Source organism: Pinus tabuliformis, chromosome Q (assembly GCF_031772625.1).
Source record: "Pinus tabuliformis cultivar Carrire ecotype Pingquan chromosome Q, CPIR1, whole genome shotgun sequence".
Classification (NCBI taxonomy): Eukaryota; Viridiplantae; Streptophyta; class Pinopsida; order Pinales; family Pinaceae; genus Pinus; species Pinus tabuliformis.
Genome location: NC_142296.1, coordinates 1090141976 through 1090147168, shown reverse-complemented (window position 1 = coordinate 1090147168; position 5193 = coordinate 1090141976).

Here is a 5193-nt window from a genome sequence, read left to right as displayed (position 1 = left end):
GACAGCGCAGAGAACAACGAATCAGATGATAAACCCGCTCTCGGACCTCAGAAGTTACGATGATGAACCAGGAAAGGAAGAGCGCCCAGTTCACACTCATCGGCCTGGAAATGAAGCTCAGAAAATAACAGACAACGCCCGGTCCCCGCAAATAGACAGAACGATGGGCAGTAAACTCGATAATTCCGCACGAAAAAACATGAACAGGCACTCAAACCCGCTGGAGAACAAGCGTACTATGGATAACGAGGCTTATGAAAACACAGTGACGCCTGATCCCGAGCATGAGGAGGAAAACATAATAACGCTAGCTCAAGATCAAGTTCTAGACATGCGCATTAAAAATAGAACAAGAACCGGCAGCAGCAACTACGGCATGAGCCAGAAGGAAGAGGATAGCACGCATACGCCAGAGAAAACAATCGACCTTGGAACTGATATAATTTCTGACAGAATAGAGCCTCAGCAGATCGAACAGTCAAAAGCGCCCGAGAAGGAGAAAAAAGTGAGCGTAATAAACCTCTCAAACGCCCAGATTGATGAAGTCACTATAGGTTTGCTTGAAAAAGGAATGAACTTTGCAATTTCGCCTCACACCATCCCCAAAGATGATATCGTATGCAATATAGAGTATGGGATTAAAGACATGCCTGACAGCATTAAAGAAGTCATCAGACAAGATTGCTCCATAATCCTCAGAAAAGCCAAGCCTCCCAAAAGCAATATATCAAAACAAGAATACCTGGCTCTTAAAACTTTAAACCAGAACCCAGACATTGTGGTCCTAAAGGCAGACAAAGGGGGTGCCACAGTTATAATGAACACTGAAGACTACAATGAGAAAATGCTTGACCATTTAAACAACAGCGGCTGCTACATCAAATTGAAGAAAAATCCCATAAAGAAGATTTCGAGGAATGTCAATAACTTGGTGAAAGCAAGCAATGAACACAACATGAAGAATCTTATTGAAACCAACCCCTACACCCCTAGGATTTATGGGGCCCCTAAAATTCACAAAGAAGGCATTCCCATTAGACCCATTGTCAACACTATTGGTGGCCCCACTTACCACCTGGCGAAGCATCTGGCTAAAAAGCTTAAACCCTTGGTAGGAAACACCAGCTCCTTTGTCAAAGATTCATACCATTTCATCAAAGAAATCAAACCCATAAAGCTAGACCAAGACGACATCTTAGTGAGCTTTGATGTAAAAGCCCTTTACACCAATATTCCTATAAACGAGGCCATGGATGTGGTACACAAAATCACTGACCCCAGCACGGCTAAAATGGTTGAAGTCTGTCTAAAATCAACCTTTTTTAGCTTCAAGGATGATATATATGAACAAACATGTGGTGTAGCCATGGGATCACCCCTGTCTCCCATCATTGCCAATTTATTCATGGAACATTTTGAAACTAAGGCCATTGAGTCTGCTCCCCTAAAACCCAAATTATGGAAAAGATTTGTCGATGACACATATGTCATTTGGCCTCATGGGAGAGAAAAACTAAATGAATTTCTTGAACACCTTAACAGCCAGTCAGATTCCATCAAGTTCACTATGGAAGTGGAAGAAAATGGTTGTCTTCCCTTTCTTGACATCCTCATCAAAAGGAACCAAGATGGTACGATTTCTCACGAGGTCTATCGCAAAAAAGCTCACACCGAGCACTACCTACATGCTAACTCTCATCATCATCCAGCTCAGAAACTTGGGGTACTAAACACCTTAGCAACAAGAGCAATTCGTATCTCAGATCATGATAATTTTGAACAAGAAAAGAACCACCTCCTGGAAGTCTTCAAAAAGAATGGATATAAGAGACATCAAGGGATCAAGGCTTTCAAGAAGATTGAAAATCCCATGAACAAACACCATAAAGAAGATTACGCTGGCACGGTTCACCTCCCTTACATTCAAGGAACCACTGATAAAATTGCTCACACATTAAGAAAGAATAAAATAAAAACCACATTCAAACCTCTGAAAACTATTAGTAGATGCCTTAAATCAGTGAAAGATCCTGTTGACCCTAAGCACCACAAAGGAGTCTACTTGGTCCCTTGTTCATGCGGAAAGGCATACATTGGTGAAACTGGCAGATCTATATTAACAAGGATTCAAGAACATGCTGCAGACATTAACCATAACCGCTCCAAAACCTCAGCCCTAGCTGAACACTCAAGCAAAACCAATCACCACATTTGCATCGAAGACTCCTGTGTCATGGCCAAAATTGAGCATTACCACCATAGGAAATTCAGAGAAGCTATTGAGATAAGAAAACACCCTAATAACCTAAATCGCGATGACGGTTGGAAGATAAGCGATAACTGGATTCCCACAATATTAGAGGATGCCGCCACCTCCTAGTCCCCCGTTCCCCTTCTTCCCTTTGTCTGATCAATTTCCCTCTCCTTCATAATGCAATATACCCTTCACCATATCCAGTTAATTTAAATCCATAATAAAAATCTATATATATCAAATATATATACACATATACATATTCATAGCATATTAAATCAATATATATACATATATATGAGATTATATTAAATCAACCAATATACATATAAATAAGAAATATACTAATTCAACATATAAACAAAAAACATAATAAATATTAAATCAATATGTAAATCAAAATATAATATTTATTAAATCAAATATATTAAACACCCTTCACCTTATCCAATTAATTTAACTCCATAACTATATACAATAAATATATATATACAAAAATATATATCATAACACATTAATTCAATACATATATATATGAGAAGACATTAAATCAACCAATATACATATAAATAAGAAATATACTAAGCATTCAAATTCACAATGAACTTGTAGTTATAACAAACCATAATACATATTAAACAAATAAATTTATATCTCAAATAAAACTAAACATAATATATATTAAAGAAACATATAAATCAAAAACATAATATAGATTAAATCAATACATAAATCAGAACATAATATATATTAAATCAAAATATACATTTATATCATAATATAATAAATATATACATATTAACATCAATCAATATATATATAAGTATAAAAAGAAATTAACATAATACATAGTGAATCAAAATATAAATATATATATATATATATCATAATACAATAAAACAAACCTTAATATATAAAAATCAATATATATTAAATCAAATCATAAACATATATAAAATCTAAAATATATATATATCATAACATAATAAATCAACATATGCATATCTTATCACATTAACATTAATCAAGATATATATAAGTATAAAAAGATATAAACATAATACATTGTGAATCAATATATATATATATATATATATATATATATATATATCATAATACAATAAAACAAACCATAAGATATATAAAAATCAAAAAAAAAAAAAATATATATATATATATATATATTAAATACAATCATAACATATATTAAATCTATAATATATATACATATCTTAATACATTAATCAATCATTATACATAAATCATTCATATACAAATGAACTAAGTCTATTTCATAACTAAAAAACATGATTAGGTTAAACATATTTAAACACAATTCAAACAAATAAAATGATAATTAAAAATAGCAATAAATTCTAAATCTAATTAATAAACCACCTATCTGGATCTTGTCGGCCATGTACTATCCCTCATCTTCACCTATTTATTCACCATCACCCATCTCTGACTTCTTCAAATAATTCTCATCCTGATGATGAACCACAGAGGCTGGTTCGAAACGTCGATGCACTAAAAACAACAGATGCGATGAATCCGGAAGATACAACCACACAAAATACAAATCGCAGAAGTCTCAAATCCATAATCTCCCACATTTTCCAGCATCTTGAAAGGGTCATACCACAAAGCCTTGACATTCTTATCAGGACCCTGTAGGCTTTCCTTCTTCAATTAAAACCATGTTATATTTCCCACTCTAAATTAATTCTTTGTTCTATTTTGATCACGTGAGAACTTGTATTTTTCAAATGGCTTCTTCAACATCTATTGTAGTTGCAAATGTATCTACCTTAACTTCCCAACAATTTTTTCTTCTCTTAATGCATACCCTATGAGATATTCCCTCACTCCTCCTTGTTGTCTGTTTAAAACATCCAAGTAAAGGTGGCAAATATCCAAAACAGGTTTCAAATGGGGACTTACTAGTAGAAGTGTGGACTACTTAGTTATATGAGCATCATGTGTAGACCAGATTTTAATCCTCAGACTTTGGATGCTTCTAATTTTAACCTCTCAAAATTCGGACCAAAGACCTATTTACTACCTCAATTTTCCCATCTATTTATGGATGGAATGTTGTAAACCTATTTACTTTCATGTCCATCTTTTCCCACAATGTAGTCCAAAATGCACTAATAAATTTGATGCTCCTATTTCAAATGATGCTCCTTGGTATCTCAAAGTGCATCGAGATATATTCAAAGAATAAGTTTGTCACTTATTTCCCTTTGATGGTATTTTATAGGGAACAAGAACACACATCTTGCTAAACATGTCAGCTACCATGAGCAGGTAATCATGGAAATACTTTTCTAAGGACGAGTCGGTACATGTAAGGGATTGTGTAAACCTTATTTCTTGATACTATGCTTCTTGGTAAAACAAGGTATACATCCTATATTTAACCTTGCTACATATTCTTGCATTCTATGATAGTATATGTATCTTTTTAAGTTAGCAATTGCCTTCCCAACACCAAAATTCCCTGTAATCTTGGAAGTGTTGGCCTCTGTAATAAGCTACAATTGCTCACCTTTTAGAACACAAAGCCTATCTAGCCTGTAGAGTAACCCATTATGGAGATTTTAATCAATTGTGTTATCACCATCATCTATATGAATCTAACCATGTAGCTACTAAAACACCTCCTTGAAATCCTCATCCTCTCTATGTGCCTCTCTATATCATGATGGGTGAAAGAATATGTGCATCATAGTTCCCAAAGCTATAATTTTTTATGTAGGTGGCCTTGAAATCATGTCAATCAACTTGTTGTTCTATCGTTCTTTTACTCAATGACTAAATGAAACTACTGTAAGAACCCCATCCATTTGTAATGTCTGGTCTGTTGTAACATACTCTAGGTTTGCAGAAATTGTAGTGGCCAATGATTTATGTGGATGATCGTATTCTTTCCC